The 18,448-nt window shown below is 46.2% G+C and overlaps 1 pseudogene; it reads left to right on the plus strand.

Moving 5' to 3' along the window:
• Positions 1 to 2,289: 2,289 nt before the first annotated feature.
• Positions 2,290 to 4,538, plus strand: LOC120846397 (annotated as a pseudogene).
• Positions 4,539 to 18,448: the final 13,910 nt, after the last annotated feature.

An 18,448-nucleotide genomic window follows, 5' to 3' on the forward strand; every position in this document is an offset into this window, starting at 1 on the left:
TGAAAGGGGCTGTTTTTCGCTCTTGTTGCTTTATGACTTTTCCCATTTCGACCGTTTTACGCGGCGATGTCCTCCTGTGATCTTCCAGTGTCTTGATGTCAGGAGATGCTTAGCGCTGCCGGTTCAGAGCATCCATTAGTAAGCTAGCTGTTTCCTACATACAGAACCCGATCACTCTCTCTTGTTAACGTCAGGACAGATGTAAACAGCAGCACAAAAGACCCGTGAACGGGCAATCTCGAACGACGAGGTGATGTGGTGTTGACGAATGCGCGCCGTTGAAGGCTCACGCGTCGTTTGTGTTCAAATCGGCTTTGAAATGATAAATTCTTGCGTCGCAGAATAGGACGTAAGTCCAGCACGTAGCGTAGATGGTGACGCAGGCTTAAAGTGATGGTAATTTCTTGTCCCTTTGACGGGGACCCCTGAGTTAAATCTTGGATCGAGTTGAGCTCGTTTTTCTTCAACCATTTCTTTCGGCACCCAAAGTATTGTTATGCCCCCGATGTTATTTTTGGCCCAGGTAAAGAGCTGCTGGGGGGTCATGATTTGGTTCTCGAAGAACTTCGAAGACTGACCCTTGCTGCCAGACGCTTCACTGTACCCCCGACTCCGCCACAAGAACTCTTGCCGTGGGACGTTGCGAAAAAAATTCCATTCAGCGAAAATGCCGAAATCATTTTCGTGGTGACAGAGGTTTGCAAAGTTTTTTTTTATTCTTGTACTGAGAGGACGCACCATCTGAAAAGTAGTGAATTTTTCACATTTGCGGAAGGTCTCGCTTCAATAGCTTAATTACTTCACTCTGAAATACAGAAACAGCCACCGTGTCGTGTTCTAGGCAGTCAGAAATAAAACTGAATGATTTTATAGAAATCTCTGGGGTGGTGGCTTCTTGTTTGCGAAAGTAAATAACAACGGGGTGTGCCTGAGTATTCACCCAGTGATAGGACTGCGGGGCGTCCTGCACGATGAAACTATGATTTTCAGCGAAGTCCATGAGTACTATTGCCTCGTGTTTTCCTATGTTTGCTTTACGCTCCCGCAAGTATCGTGCCTGTTGTTTGCTCACAAAGTGGTGAGCCTTCAGTGCCTTCAGCATATCTAAGAATTTTTTGCGGAACTCGTCTGGTGTCAGAACAATGGTTTCCAGTTGGCAACGCATTCCGCTAACCCACTGTTGCACATGGACGTAATCCGTTTCTTCCGAGTCAAGAAGTGGAGCGCTGCAGAGCAAAGTATCAGCAAAATCTGTACTTGGGCATTTCGCACACCTGTCAAGCATGCACTCTTCATTGTGTAGATCACATACTGTAGTGGATAGAAGTTCTTCGGTGCTTTCGTCTAATCCTGTAGCGTGAAGCATGAGCTTAAAATTTTGGTGTTGCATGCACACGCAAACTGTGTGAGTGCCGCTCCCCCCTGCTAGGACACAATGTGAAGGCTGCAGACTTGCCAATGTTGAAAAACCGCACCTGAAATCGCAGCTTTTTTTCCATTCCTCGTGCATCTCTTTCAAGTTGAGCAACAACCGACGCTTTTGGCGACCACGTAGCACGTCCTTTTTTTACCGGTAGGCAGTACGAGACAGCGTCGTCCTGATAGAACTCCATGATGGAGGCCTTAAAGGGATACGGAATCGAAACTTGAAATATAGAGAAAACATCAAGAAATGAGTTCAATATGATCAGCTAAGCCTGTAATGAATAATCGCCCGGTCGTATTTTGAGCAGATGGCTATATTTTTGGCTCTAAATGCCGCGATTTTGGCGAGCGCTTCAAAATCAGCCATGGAGGAGCGCGATACATCTCGGCAGATCCGGCAGACGTCTTGACGTCATCATGCCTCGGACGACCAAGCGTACCGTAGTGACGAGTTTTGCCACTTGGAGGCGTCAACGCGTTACAATCTCGCTTTTTCGAAGTACCCAAGGGCTGTAGATATCGCGGGGCCAGCAGAGGCAGCAGAGGCGCGGAGGTGTCAGAGCTGCTTCAACTGCCTTGAGTGTACGATGGCGGGTCTACATGACGAGAGTGGTGGCAGCGGCAGTGGGTACGATGACATTAGCGAAGACGAAGACGTCAACAGATCGCTGATGGCTATGGTGGGCGAAAAGCGATTCGGCTAGGAGCCATATCTGTACGATCCTTCGGCATCGTCGTCCGCAACAGACGAGGAGTCGTCCGACTCTCCGGAAACGCCAGGCTGACCAGGCAGCCCACATCCACCAGCAGCCCGGCGCGTCGGCACGGCGAATTGGTGGGCCTAGTCACAGAAGAGTCCGCGAATGCATTCGCGCGCGCACGTGTAATAAAGCAGCGAGACGATTTAATGACAGCGCGCTAGCCGCGCTGTCATGAATGATGAAAGTACGCTGTCTAAACCAGGTCGTTGTATTAGCGTGTAACTTCTGTTGGTAAGCTTGCGAAACGTGGTTTTGTCGAAGGAGCGCTCGCGTTAACAAAGATCAGTAGCTAAAGTACGCTTGCAACGGCGGCTATCCAAAAGTGTACGTACGCACGAACACGGCAATGAATGTGCCGCGAAACGCTTTTATGGAAGGACTGAAAGATGTATAAAAACACAAGTTTCAAACAAAAAAGCGCCTGTGGCCTTCGAAAGAGCTTTCCCCGCGCGAGGCCTGGATCGTTCAGGCAACATCTTTAGCGAAATAATTTGTTGGCCTAGTTGGGTAAACATTACGAAAATAAAAAAGCGCGAAAGACAAGGAGAAGTGGAAGACTAGACAGGACAAACCCTTGTCCTGTGTAGTCTTCCACTTGTCCTCGTCTTTCGCGCTTTTTATTTTCGTGATGTAGCAACACAATCTGCCCGGGTGCTCCGTCGCAAGTGCGTACGTAACCAGTGCTACCATGCTACAAGCCCGAGGTGGTTTTGCACGACGTTTCCCCTTCGCGCGTGCGCAGCGGTCCCGCTCAAAGCATCGCGCTCGCTCTGGTAGCATCTTCGCTCACACTTATCGCTGAAGACTGCCTGCCGTAGTGCAGCAACAGTGCTTCACACTGTAGCCGAGACATTGCGTCAGTGCAATATGTCATGTAGTAACGGTACACGGCGGTACGATGCTCATCGAGATAGAACAGGAGAGGGATGGATGGACAGAGCCCAGCATCCCCAGCTGGTTCGGCGATTTCATGTTCCGTTCAACATGCTCGGCTACTAATCTTCCCTGAAGGAATGTAATCTACTGTGAGTGCTTGCAAACCAAAGATGTAAAGAACACACGTTGTGAAGGTTGTGCGAATTTAATACTTTTTCACGAACATATTTGTACATACCACACACTTTGTAGGTCTCGAGAATATTAAGGGTGAATAAATAGAAAAACAAATCTCTTTGTACTAACAGGTGCTCCTGTGGCAGCGTCTGCAGACCAATGCAGACAGTCGAGGAGTCGGTGTGCTGCAGGGAGTTGCACAATGTGTTGCGTATTGCAGTGACCAGGGTGTGCCTTGTGTAACAAAGCACCCCTTGTTCGAGCTGTATTGCCTAAACACCGACATCTTGGACCTAGAGTACCTCAAGCTCCGGTACTTTGCCCTCTTGATGCAGGAGACAGGGGCCCACAAGAGTATGTATATTGTATTTCTAACGGAAGTCATGATGTAAGCAAGATGATTTTCTCACTTGATACTGCCTCTCCTTCAGAAATCAACATTCCATGATTCCAGTTTTCTTATGCTCCATTTTTTTCTGGATTTGTAAGACAAAAGGATAAACCACCATAGAAGAGTTCTGTAACTTGTATTGCCTGCACTGTACTCGGCATCACCTGTTTTGTGCTGCATTGTCGAGGCAAATGTAGCTTCCACCGTGCTTCAGCTACGCACTGCTGCAAAAGCACATGGCTTTGTGTTCATTCTCAATCAAATGCTATCGCACGACTAGCTTTGACAGTTGAAGCACTATCGCAGCTACGCTGTCTTTTGCAACATGGCAGAAAATAGTTGTCACCAAATAAAGCACATGTGTAAACATGCACAATCTATGAAGAGTTTACTATTCAATAAAATTTGCTTTCAAGCTCGTCCATCGCTTTATTCATAGCATTTCAGATAATACAGATAGCAACTGGTACATATACAGGTCATCATTGCAGCATGTTTGGGTGCGATATCTCACCCAACCAAAAAAAAATAACAAAATTGCGTAACGAGAAGTAAATTTTTATAAATGCCAATGACTGATTGACCTCGGTGATGACAAGTAATAAAAAATACAAAGGTATGCTTCTTCCTGCATTATCGAAATCGCTACCATGTAACTAGATATTGAGAAAATTTTTGTAAACTGCAGTTAGGTTCTATTATATTCTCTTGAACTGGTAACTGACTGGTACTTCATGCAATCATCTCATTTTAGGAGGCACCGCTACACTGCCTACCGGCAATTCACTTGGTGGGTTCACCATAAGCTGGGGCGCGGTAACCGGGTGCCACTGCCCAGCTGCGCCGTGCAACGAATTCAACGGGAGTTCCCATTCACCGATGGAAGTTTTGTAGGTTTCAAGAAATAAAAGGTATCTGCCATATGAAGAACTCCTTTACATCATGCTATAACTGATGTGGCTAGACAAAAACGGCCTGGAATCAACACACATTTATTATGCAACACAAAACCGGAACAGGGTGATGTAGGTCGAATATACAAGATGGTCCGTTTCCATATTGTACTGAAAAATATACTTCTTGCAACACGTCTTGACCTTTCTCACTGAGTCTGGTTCTGCTGCAAGTCCTTCCATTAACTCGGTTCAAATGCGCTTCCCATGTCTGTTATCAACAAATACTTGATCACCAATTGTTGCAGAATTACTAATTGTCACGTTTTGCTCAGTCAGGAACAGAAAGGCACCTGGAAACACATTTGTACTAACTTCATGAAACGATTCACAGCAAAACTAAACTTTCTAAGAAAAAAATCATCACATGTGATAAGACCTCGATTTTCTAGTACAGTCTGGATACCGGACAACTTATGCACTGGAAGACTCCCATGTCACCGATAAGAAAAATGGCAATGCAGAATCTGCAGAAAAGGTAAAGGAAAAAACGACATCTCTGCTAGAGGGGTTGGCACATGGTAACCTGCAGCACTATTCTCAACAGGGGGAAAGTTGCATGTCACATTGTAATGATAGGGGGGGGGGCATGTTAAAGAGGGTAGTAGTGAAATTGCCAGACTAATAAATCATGCTTTTGTCACCAATCAATATTTAATATCCACAACTGGTAAAACTACCAGATGAGAAAGGTTTTCATAAAACCCTATACCGGGTGTTTTTGCAAAGACTCAAAAATCCTAAAAATTATAGGCATTTGAAAAAAAAAGACTGTTTTCGGGAACCAACTACCAGCCACGGTGCACGTCAGGAATTGCCAAAATCATACTAATTAGCCAACTAAGTAATTAAGATTTGTTAATTAACTTTTTAATTAGTGGAAATAGACGTAGGGTTTTAATTGGAAAGTTGCTGAGCGTTATCGAAAACCATTTAATCAGTCATTTTCACAAAGACTGAACGTGCGAGAACAAAAGTTGCCACTCATGGAGCAGGTACAAGGCTAGCGGTTGCGGTAAGCCGCCCAAACAATTTTTCCGCCTCTTATCTAGCCCCAGCCATGTACCTGCTCCACGAGTGGTAACTTTAGTGCGCTACTGCTCTTCTCACGCGCTCAGTCTTTCCGAAAATGGCTGATTTAGTGGTCTTCGATGACGCTCAGCCACTTTCTAATTGGAACCATATGTCTAATTCCACTAATTAAAAAGTTAATTAACAAATTTTTATTAGCTGGCTAATTAGTATGTTTTTGGCAATTCGCAACGTCCGCCGTGGCTGGTAGTTTGTTCTTGAAGACAGTTTATTTTATTTTTATTTTTTCAAACGCCCCATTTTTTAGGATTTTTGAAAGTCGTTGCAAAAACACCCTGTATATTACCACCCTATATGCTACACCACTTGTCATGATACGAGCACATCGACCTACAGACCCAGCCTACTCTTTAAACATGTGATGAGCTGCTGCAGCAAAATTTGTTTGCAGAAAGGCCACATTCCCAGCAGCCTTCGACATTGCATTCAAGGGCTGAAAGAGTGTCTAAACAACATAAAACCACGGACAAAGCGGAACTGTAAATCAACAAGAAACAAACCCTCGACACGCAAGGAAGCAACGTCACTAGCCTTGTACAGCGTAGTATAATCCGTAAGAGTACCATTTCTAAGACTGACTGAGCACACCCCAAGTGTAGACATACTTGCTTATATTGAAAGAATGAAGCCAAATAAACAACAGCAAATGTACAAATGTTCTTGATACCAAAGAATTGTTTTTTCGGACTGCGTAAATCAACTGCACCGCAGGAAGCTAAAACTGTGAGAATGCGACGTTAACGACTGGGCTAGAATGTGACGTTACTTGGATCCAAAGATTAAAAGTGAAAAACCAAATTGTTTTATGAGCTGCTGTTTACCTAAACCTAATATTGTGTGAACAAGAACTTGCACTGTCGACGGATGTGGGATTGATATCGGTGAGAAACACTTGACACTAAGAAACTTTTTCTTTGTTGCTGCCAAGAGTTTCTAACAATATAAATGTCAGTTCTTATTTTTACCATATGAGGCTTAGATGGATGCCTGCTTGGTTTTTCTTTTCCTTAATTTATTCAAGTAACGTCATGTTCTCAAACTTGCGTTCTACCCCAACCACTGTAGTTTCACTCTCCTGCGACGTGTAGCTTTTTAGCAGAGGTAAAAAGACTGTTCCTTTTTTTCTGAGGAACATTTGGTAGAATTTTGCTTAACCCAATTCTGGATGCTCGTTTCAAAGGCCTTTTCGCCCACCCTCGCATAGGTGCTGCCATCTTGGAATCGCATGATGCGGCCGCCATTAGGTTGCTTCAACTTGTCGCTCTGCTCTCCCCTCCGCACCTTGGCGGATGCATTGTATTGACGTTTTTCGTTGCATTTCACCGGATATTATTTTTTTACTTCGGAAATTGTCATTCAATATTTATATGTTACTACTCAATTGCATTACCACATTACACAGCCAAGTTCTGTAGCACGTTTTGACTATTTTCACCGTCTGACTCCCGGATACCTGTGAGGAGGCCAAATGAGGCACGGGAATCAACATTAGCACTGACGCACATTGAGTATATATATGATTCTAAGATAGCACAAAGGTTCAAAAGCCAACGTAACTCAGGTTTGCTTACTGATAGCGGCGCAACATTCACAATAAGACGCAAAAAAGGTGACAGAAACAATTAGCATAAACAGCCCTGTTTCATGACAGCATCATCATTTTCATTCATAACAGTTGCTTTACATTATAGCCTCCTATCTTTTCCAAGAGTCTTCCACTTGTGGAAAAGATAGGTAACAAACGTTTAATGTGCATCTTATCTGAATCTAGGCATCGCGGTGCGTCAGGATCAAGCAATTTGTTTCGTCACATTATTACACCTACATGTTTGATGTTCTTAATTGCATTTGCAACATAAACTAGCTTTATCAACTTAGAAAAAACTACACCGTGCTTTGTTCATATCTGAAGTTTTTTTAGTGCTCTATGATTTGCTTAAATGAGCCAGTTCAATTTAATTAATTTAAATATAAAACTTGGGACTTCACGCACAAAAAATTCACAGAAAGCGTGAGAGTGCCTAGGGGCCCGTAATATGCAACGCTGAGAAAAAAATGTCGGCTTGAAAATCGCCCGAACGTGACGCTGCCGATGGTGAAGAGATTTATTTTCAGTGGCTAGCATTGTGCTCAATGAGAAGTGCACTCGATGACCCACCGCAATAATGCAAGCCGAACTGTCCTGACAATCTGATTTCATTATTCGTGCTTGACTTTTTTTTAATGTTTTGAGGGGGCTAAACTTTAGACTAAAGAAAGAATATTTGCATATATCAAGCAGATTTATAAATTCCCTCGATTACGATAGCTGGGCGTCTTTTTTGATTAAGCTTTATGCCAAATCTGTCACAAGGTGGAAAGTTGGGCGAGTTGGTTGATGGTCATATTGAATGGGTTAAAACACCCATTCAATATGACACAGGAAATACGACACAGGAAATAAAAGGAAATACACAGACACAGCGCCGTGTCTGTGTTTCCTTTTACTGGTCCTTCGTCTTTTTTGCGCTGTTTTAACCCATTCAATATGGCCAAATCTGTCATTTCAAATCGAAGTAAAAGGCTTGGAGAGACTATTCAATATTCAATTAGAAAATCTTGAGTCAAAAACACTTTTCCCTTTGAACTTCACCAATGATTTATGTGCAGCTGCTTATAAGTAGGCCTGTGTATAGGAAAGTAAAAAAAAAATCTGCTTGGTATGTGCAGCTATTCCTATAACAAACTGCTACTTTGCCGCATCATATTTCGATGAATTTCTGATAATTTAGACTTCTGATATTTCAAACAGATCTGTGGCTTCCTGGAGTTTGATTTAATGATAGTTGACTGCATCAAGCACGTCTGTTCAAACAAGTGAACATTGATCTACACAGGTTCATGAAGTGGCATGTTGCCTTGTGTTCGACATTTGCCAAACTTTCTGATGTCTCTTCTATTGTGCCTTTTAATTTTATTTTACGGAAGCCAGCTATCAGGTATAACTTGACGAGTCTTTCACTTATATCATACCTCGAGTACACCCTAACCGAATTTGTATTTCCTAAGGCCAATATCCTGATATGCTGTTAATGAGTACTTTAGCAGGGCTGACAATGAAAGAAATGTCCGAAACAGACAGAAACAATATCACTTCCTTCTATAGATTACCTGCGTCACTATACGAGACTTTCCAGTCTGCGAAGTTTACAAACAGTTGATGTCCACGAAAACTAAATAGTGAGCAGTGAACTTGCAAGTGCGTCTGTTCTTCACAATTCAGTATATTGTTAAATGGGTTGTGGGCCTGCTTCTTCACTATGCAATGATGCATTGTTCTCTTCAGTAGTTCATTTTTCTGCAAGCTAGTGTCATTGAATACGACCATAGACTTGAATCCTCACTGTGCATCAGTTCAGTCGCTTCGCCACCGAACCTAGCCAAAATTAATGATGGAGATAATCAGATGTGTCAAAGGTGTTAGTAAAAATGCCTGCAATTGAGGCTAAAAACCACTTAGTGGTTGTCAAAGTGGCTCAGTACCACTGTTTCATTGGTTGTGGGCTGCAAGGGACAGATTTGTATCACAAAATTAAGAGAAAATGACATAAACAGAAACAAAATCACATGGAAACCGAAATCACACAGCCGCATGCACAGTGAAACCGAAATCAAACAAATTGAAGCAACCTAATTGCAACGAGTGCATCAACACCTTCTATCTGCCGGTTAGACTATCTGCCGGTCAGACAACTACCGAGATGAAAAGGTCTGTTAGACTAACAAACTAATGGCGACCAAACGTCCCAGTCTCAAAAAGCAATGTCTAATTGGTGGTAGGCTGCCACAGTTGGTGCTACCTGATGCTTACCTATTAGTCAGAAAACCCTTAGTAAAGCCTGGCACTGTAATTCCAATGCGGACTTTTGGTCAACGGCAGTTTGTGCGAGAGCCTGAATCAACATATATAAGCTAACCAAAATGATAGTGCATGCCAGGGTACAGAGACGCCTTGAAAGACAACGGCACTTTCCAATACTAAAGGCAAAAATGCATTCGACTGCCTTTTTGCCTTTTTCACAGCAATGGCGACGACTATTCTTGGGTCTACTTGGTTCTGTTTCTCCAACACGTCCGTGTGTCCGTGTAAACCGTTAGGAAGCTACCCTATGCCCCCAGGTGGGCCCTAAGGCCAGTCCGACTGTAGTGGAAAATGCAGTCGTCTTCAAGGCATCTCTACCCTGCCCTGATGTGACCTACGAGTGGGCGAAGTTCAACAGCCGAAAACAAGAGGCACGTGAAACCGTAACAAAGGCATTGCCTTTGTTACGGATCTCTATAAGATGGATGAAACGTGCGAATACGGGGAACTGAAAAAAGAATTGGTCAGGGATTGACTCGTCATTGGACTCATCGACGTCAAGCTGAGCGAAATACTTTAGCTGACCTCGGAACTGACATTAGAACCGCCATCTTGACGGGGCATAATTCCAAGGTGGTCAAGCAGCAACAAAAAGAGATACGCAGAAGCGAACAAGCGCCCCGGCGGCCGATGAAGTCAGGAAGAATGGACTTCTTCCAAAACCGACACGCCCCATCGCGGCGAAATACCACGCAGTGCACTCTGGGAACTAGTTGGCCACTCAGTTTCGATTTCGACTGAGCAGCTTCATCTCATGCTATCACGCCGGCACCAAACGCACTGCTTACGTTTTCGATTATCTGACTTTTCACGAACGTACAATACACTCATTCTCGAGCGATACAAAACGAAGACCGGGGCACTTTTCTTGGTTCCCGAAACACCAGATATTATGAGTGCGTATGCAAACGTATAGTAAGACGTGGCTTAGTCACCTCACCCCACGAGTGCATCTTTGAGTTCGATTTCAATAATCCCGTCTAGTACCAGTAAACTAGAACTGAAATTTGTTCATCTGGAGCCTTTCACCTATTTTGTTTGCCAAACGTCCGCTTCTTGTTACTTCACTAGGCAAAAAGCAAGCCGCATTCTCACAGGAGTATCAAAGTTGAGCCCAGCGTTGACGCACGAACTTTTAAGGAAACGCAATAAATTCGACCTCACTACTGTACGAAAGTTACTATGGTGTCTTACCCGTGTCATCATATATCTCCCACTCAAATTTTATGCTGATAGAAGATTAAGTTTTCGCAAACGCTGAGATCGGCTAGCTACGACGGAGGCCCCAACAAGCGACCCCTACTCCTCGCTAAGCCTTTTTGGACGAGCTTTTACTGACGCCCAAGATCTGTGCCTGAACGATGTTTCTGAAATTATCTCGACATACTCAGGCAGGAAGAAAGCAAACACATAACAAATATTATGGCCCTTAGCAATCGTCAAACGCGCTTTGAATAATTTCGCTCGTGTGGCGCACCGCATAGGGGTTCATGCCTGTCCGGCGCACTGCCGGCGAATGGTGCGACATTCTTCACACAAGTGCTCGACTTTTGCTTTCTAAAAACGGTCTGTATGTGCAAATGTGCCTATATGATTGGCAGAATAACTTTATGCGCATACGCCATGTTGAACATTAGTGGAATGCAAGCGGGTGGGGACCTCACTTCGTGCAATGCTGCGGGTCGGTACAGATAAGAGATAAGTGTGTTAAAATTGAGCTTTTCAATGGCGCCTCCGAGTTTTACCTCGCGTACTCAGGCGTATTAAGAAAAACAGTAATTGCAAAAAGGGATATTTCGTCTATGGACGCACGAAACAAACAAACTTCCTGATCAACAACACTAATGTAGAGGCGAGAGCTCGATGTACGCATACTTATTGGTTGCTAGAACTTGTTGATTCGTAAACAAGCAAGATCCCTGAGCTTCGCAGCGTCGAGATTTCCAGCAGTGGCTCGTCCACATACCTCGATTGGAACGCTAACAGAAAGGCTCAAGTACAAAAATACAACAAGCATAAGTTAAGACAAGCTATACGTCTCGGACTTGTCTAAAGCTTCGAGGTCTGGCCATTTAGATTAGTTTAGACACCACAAATGACGCTCTCGGGACCAGAAAACATGAGATAACGGCCGTTAATAGTCCACGCTCTGTGTATAATCTCTTGTCGACGTGTCGATCGAAACCGAAACCATGCCACCCTCCTCCTTGGCTGACCAACTAGTTCCCAGAGTGCAACGCGCGCCGTGTTGCATGTAGGGCTTTATGGAAGTAGTCTATTGCCACAAGCAAGAAAACCGCCCATGCGAGCATTACACCAGCACAAGAACAAGACCGAAGCAGGACACTGCAGGTGGTGCGGCGGCGCACGCGACCACACGATAGCGCATTGCCCGACTTCGAACAAGACATGCAACCACTGCAGGAAAACGGACCACTTCGCATCAGTGTGCCTGTCACAAAAAGGCTGGCATGAAACATCGACACGCTTCTCAGAGCGCAGCAAGGGTGTTGAGGAAGTTTACCTCGGTGAGGTCAAAACCAGGGACTCAAACCGAAAAATATAACGTTCCGGTTACGGTTACGGTTACCGCTTCCTGTTGATAACGGTTTCGTTTCGGTTTTTTACGGTTTTAATTTTTACGGTTTCGGTTACCAGTTACACGTTCATAAAAACCGGTTTATTTCGGTTTTTCCAATTATTTGTCTAATTGAAATGCTAGACAGCCATTTTAGAAAAAACTGTTTAAAGTAGTCTCAGATATCCAATAACGTGAAATACAAGGAACCTAGAAGCGTCTTAATACTTCTAATTGGTCAGAAGTTGCACACGTTCCCAGCTCCAACTCTTGTTCACTACATCTACTTACATTATTTAGTTTGATGCCCGAGCATACATGTTACTTCTAGTACTCGGGGATCATCGCGTTCTATATAATAAAAATTAAAATAAACACTGCTACTCTGTTGTTTGGCACCATTTATAAACAATTACCCTAAGAAAGTTCCCACTAGATGCTGGAAGAACCATTCGCACTTTCTCGTCGCTACAGTTGATTTCAACCTCATACATGCAGGCGAGTCTTCACTTCACTGAAGGAAGGAACAAAACTACAGCCATCCACTAGTAAAATACTGCTAAGTGGAATGAAGTAATAAAATTGAGAGCTGGGCTGGGCGGGCCGTGAGGCAAGAAGCCTTCGTGCAGCGAATGGAAAGTCCGCCGTAGTCGGGAGGCCCGTGAAAACTACTTGCCTCACTAAACACTGCCCAGTCGACTTCAGGTGCCTGCTGGGTCGAGTGGACTGGCGGTGTAGGTCCCGTCGCTTTTGACTTGTAGGCAGTGCTACCCAGGTCCGACTGAGAGTCTTCGACGACGCTTTGTTTGTCTGTAGTGTGTTCCTTTGTGTTGGTGTGGTTTTCCTCCTTGCCATCGTACATGTCGAAGGAGCCATCATCGGCGTGGGGCTCAATGACTGTCGGTCCTGCTGAGCCACTCCAGGATTCGTTCGGTGGCGGTGGTTGTCGAGTCGGGATCCATTGGGTCGTTTTCTTCGATCCAAGATCCAGCTCGGGCACGGTCGGCAGAGACGCCAGCCTCGCAAAGAGCATGGGCGAGAATGTCCTCAACAGGAAAAACGCACAGGAGCGTCGAGGAGACGACTGTGCCGTCGATGACGGCACTGGTGGGTTTCGAAGACTCAGCGTAGCTGCCGGACTCACGATTACGGGGCCTCTTCGACTTGGTGTCTGGGCGGTAGCTGGTGTGCGCGGGAGCACGAGGCGTGTGGCGTCCGCGTCGAGGCTGGTTGGGTAGCTGGTCGGGGAGCTCTCTGAAAACCTCGGACTCGAATCCTCGACGTCTGGGATAGGAGTGCCGTCCTACAGTTCCCTCTCGCGACTACGTGGAAGACTTCCAGTTTATCGAAAATGAGGTGCTGGTGTTCGGGGAGCATGTCATCCCAGTAGAACCGATGGCGGGGGAGATGCCTGATCTCATGGACATCTCTCGTGGAGAAACTTATGGTGTCCTGGACGAGGTCGCTCAGAATGTCGTAGGCATGACGGACCCTCGCTCCGGCATGGGTGGTGGGGGCTCTATCAGAGGTAGTTGGATTGCGCTGGTGGCTATGGTAGAAATGATTCTCGTAGAAGCCATACCTCCGGCGGTGGCAGGGGGAGGCCTCCGGCGATGCTGGAAGCGATCTCTCGGCGCGTCTGTGGATGTTCGAGCTTACCGTGCCGACGTTCGAACAGTTCGCGTTCACAGTTTTGCGAGAGAGACTGTTGAGACTGCTGGCCGTGTGGGGCGAGATTGGCCAGGCCATCGACGATTGGAAGCAGGGCAGCTCCCAAGGTTCAGGCGAAGGAGGCAGAAATTGCATCCCATGTCTGTTGGACGAGGGTGGCGCGTTGGCGCGTTTGACGAGGAGGCATCCTTCTCCCTGGCTTTTTCTTTTGTCATGTTGAGAAGCTGAGAGGCGTGGCAGTGCCGGCGACGGTAAAGCCCCTCTATCCTGGGAAAAGTGGCGCCGTTCATTGTTGTTAAATGCTCGAGGCACGTGCGACGCGCTACTTCTGGGAAATTCATGCCGTCTGGAATAGCTAAGTGTTGCGCTGTGCCGCCATGATCTTCCCAAGGGCTGCACGTTGCACGTGCCTTGTGCATCGACGAATATTGCGCTACTTTTGAAACATGAAGGGGCTTTAGGCGGCGGGTGCCACTCGGTTTGAAGAAGGGTCTCGGCGCGGGAAGGAAAAGAAAAAAACTCGGACACCCTTCTGACGTTTCCTCGCTCCTTCCACCACTCTCAGCCCGAGCATATATATATATATATATATATATATTGCATATATAATACAAAACGCCAATGTCAAACCCCTGACTTTTTTTTTTCTTTCTGTGTTGTTTCAAAATCGTCACTCGCGACACGTTTCACACTAAATGAACAACATAAACATTATTAATGAACAGCAGGGCCCATTAAAGCCCCTTCATGTTTCAAAAGTAGCGCAAAGTGCGTCGATGCACGAGGCACGTGCAACGTGCATCCCTTGGGAAGGTCAGGGCGGCACAGCGCAGCACTGAGCTAGATTTCAGACGCCATGTTCTTTCCAGAAGTGGCGCGCTGAACGTGTCTCGCGCGTTTCCACAACAATGAAGGCGCCACTTTTCCCAGGATACAGGGGCTTTAGGGCCCGTTTGCTCGAAGCGCTAACCGCGGCTAAAGTTAGCCGCAGTACCTAGGAGAGGGATTCTGAGATCATGTGACAGGGATCGGCAGGGATGCGGGAAAACATGGCGGTGCCCCGCAAAGTGAGCGCCGCTCGCTTCGGAACTAACATGTCGTTGTAGCTGCAATATCGCGCGCGTTAGTCAGTAACTAATGGTGCAGGAGGCTTTCGCTTTGCCTTACCTCACTTAAATCGCAAAGCATGAGCAATGACCTCGCCGCATTTTTTAGATAGTATTTCGATTCTGGCCATTCTTAAGCCTAAATGAACACGATAATTGTCAGCATGCATGGAAACGTCTTTGGAAAGTGGATTGCCTTGACTCAATCGGCCTTGTATTGATAGCACACGAATTTCCCAAGCACCGAGGTGCATGCTACGAGTGTAGTTGCAGGCATTGCGCGTGCTGGCGTATGCAGTAGTAATATACCCGTTGCTCTGGGCAGGGGGCGCGAGCGCGTCCGGAAGACTTACGCAAGACGCGACCAAGTTTTGCTGGCTGCATCATCCGTGTGGCGCTGTAACGTTCGATTTTGCACGTGCCACGTTCGAATACAAGCCGCTGTCAGCATCTGTAGATGTGCGGTAACAAAACGTCTAAAAAAAGTAAAAAAAAAGAACAGAATTATGCTGCTTGCGGCCGCAGCGTTCCATTAAACATTCCTTTCATATTTGCTTTCTTTCACAGCTTCCGCGAGCACGTATATTTCACTTTACGTGATAGTGAAGCCGAAGCTACTCGGAAAAGCGCGTCATCCTGAACGATGCTCGCACTGCACGAGCGCGCGTGCTTGGCAGGGACGCGGAAAGCTCGCAGCTCGCTCTTGTAGCCTCTGCTACGCTGGAATTTAGAATGGAACTGAGTAGAAAAAACTCTAGTGGGGAAGCGTATTGATGCATGTTCGAAACGCGAGCTAAATATTCTATTTTGCTCGCCTGCAGCGCTGCTCAAAACTTGTGAGCTACGGGCCTATTGTTCTAAAGGAAAAAGTCTAAAACAAATTTTGCCTTGCACGCACGTTCGTCCAAGTCTTATAATGATTATTTACTTCGAATCGTTTATAAGAGGAAGGACAGCGAGCGCGGACCATAGAATTACGCTTCCAACGTTCTTCTCGATGCTTGGGTAATTTAGAAAAAGGTCTGTTGGGGCGGGACGCTGGTCTTCTTTTGTGTACTATTAATATCCGGTCGATTGAGTCAAGGCAATCCGCTTTCCAAAGACGTTGCCATGCCGACAATTATCGCGTTCAATTAGGCTTAGAAAGGCCAGAATCAAAAGACTATGCAACAAATGCCGCGAAGTCATTGCTCGTGCTTTGCGATTTAAGCGAGGTAAGACAAAGCGAAAGCCTCCTGCACCATTCGTTGCTGACTAACGCGCCCGATAGTGCAGCTACAACGACATATTAGTTACAAAGCGAGCGGCGCTCACGCACCGGGGCGCCGCCATGCTTCCCGGCATCCCAGCCCCCAGTCACGTGATTTCAAACTCCCTCTCCTAGGTACTGCTGCTAACTTTAGCCGCGGTTAGCGCTTCGAGCAAACGGGCCCAGGTTTTCTTTTCCGCCAGCTCTGCATGATGGCCAATTTACCTCGTTTCTTTATACTGGCTACTGCATGTCAGGAACATCGGTGGTTTTGATAGAACCGAGTTGGATGGACATCTGAGAATTCGAACTTATTAGTTAATTCACTGAAAGCGACACGTACTGAATACATGTAGCGATGTAGGAGTGTGGCAGATTTAGAAATATAGAATTTTTTTAATTATAAGCTCGACCACTAATTCAATCTGAGTATTCTTATTCCTAAAGTCAGATTGAATGGAAATATGTAACCAGATACACCACTCGCTGACAGTAACTCTGTCAAATGGCCACAACAATTTAAGATCCCTCCTCCAGGTCATACTTCAGAAAAGCTAATAGTTTATTTTTCGGTTAATATTGGTTAAAACCGGTTACCGGTGAATAATTTACGGTTCCGGTTACGGTTACGGTTTTTATAAATATCAAATAACGGTTTCGTTCCGGTTACGGTTACAGAAAAAATTTCGTTCCTAAACGGTTTTCGTTTTCGGTTACAGTTACGGTTTGAGTCCCTGGTCAAAACCCGGTCAACCGCGGAACCATGGGGAGTCACTGTCGATGTCAACGGCTCGCCTGCACAAATCAAGGTCAACACCAGTGCAGACGTAACTGCCATTGCACTTCACGACTACAACAAGGAGACCATGGGACCCCTAAACACCTCAACACTGACACTGGCTGGCCAAACGCCAAAGGCGACAGTGGGGTACTTCAAAGCCACAATTGACCGGCGTGGTGCAAGCACACACGACAATGTCATCAAAGGCTGGAGAGAGGCATTGCTAAGCCGACCAGCAGTGGAGTCTCTTGGCATTATGCAGTGCCCACTCGAGCTTGGGGAGACGTGCGTGATCAAGCGATATCTCCGATCTTCTGGATCAGTATGCTAGGTTGACATCCGGACTCGGACTTATGAAGACTGAATACCGCATCAAAGTGAAGAACGATGCCAAGCCCTACGGCGTCGCATATCCAAGGCAAGTTCCTCTTCCACTGCTCCCACATGTAGAGAAGGAATTGGAAAGGATGCAAGACATAGGGGTCATCCAGAAGGTGGAAAAACCAACAGGGTGGTGCCTTTCTATAGTCCCCCTCCCCTCCCCAAGAAAAAGAGCAGTGAGCTGAGAGTTTGTGTCAACTATGGTCAACTGAACCAACAGGCGGTTCGTGAAGGAATGCTGATGCCAACAGTCGACAAGTGCCTCGCCAAACTAGCCGGTGCAAGTGTTCAGCTGCCTAGATGCTCGAGCCGGGTACTGGCAGGTGCCCCTCGCTGAACAATCTCGCAAGTACGCAACCTTTATCCAGAGACTGCCTTTCGGAATATCGACAGCACCAGAGCTGCACCAATGAGAGACGCTTCGAGTGCTCGAAGGACAGGACGGTCTGGCATGTTTACAAGCTGACGTCATCGTTTCCTGCGAACGATGGAGGAAGACAAGAATCTATATAAGGTGTTGAGCCAGCTGGAAGCAGCAGGAGTGACCCTCAACATCAACAAATGCACCTTTCGTCAAAGCAGGGTCAAGTTCCTAGGACATGTGGTATCTGCAGAAGGTTTCTGTGCTGATCCTAGCAAGGTGGAAGCCATCACTCAACTCGACCCACCATCAGACTTGTTCGAAGTGAGGTCCTCACTGGGCTCGACAAATCACCTAGCAAAGTTCCTTCCAGGTCTGGCGGACATGACAAAACCGCTGATGGACCTGATGCACCAAGATGCAGAGTGGCTTTGGGATCCAGCTCAGCAACAAAGCTTCAACTGGATCAAGCAGGCACTGAACGCAACACCAGTTCTCGTCCACTACGACTCCCAGCAGCCGCTTACTGTCTCAGTCGGTGCTTCATCTTACGTGCTAGGAGCTGTTCTGCTGCAGCAGGCAGGGACAGGCTGTCACCAGTGGCGTATGCATCACGTTCACTCTCCAAAACAGAACGATATGCCCAAATCGAAAAGGAGGTGTTAGCCATCACATGCACATGTGAACACCTCCGCAAGTTCCTCCTTGGATTCCATGTAGAAACGGATCGCAAGCCCCTCGTGCA

The sequence above is a fragment of the Ixodes scapularis genome, unplaced genomic scaffold (genome assembly GCF_016920785.2).
Source record: "Ixodes scapularis isolate PalLabHiFi unplaced genomic scaffold, ASM1692078v2 PGA_scaffold0__279_contigs__length_252992795, whole genome shotgun sequence".
NCBI classification, from domain to species: domain Eukaryota; kingdom Metazoa; phylum Arthropoda; class Arachnida; order Ixodida; family Ixodidae; genus Ixodes; species Ixodes scapularis.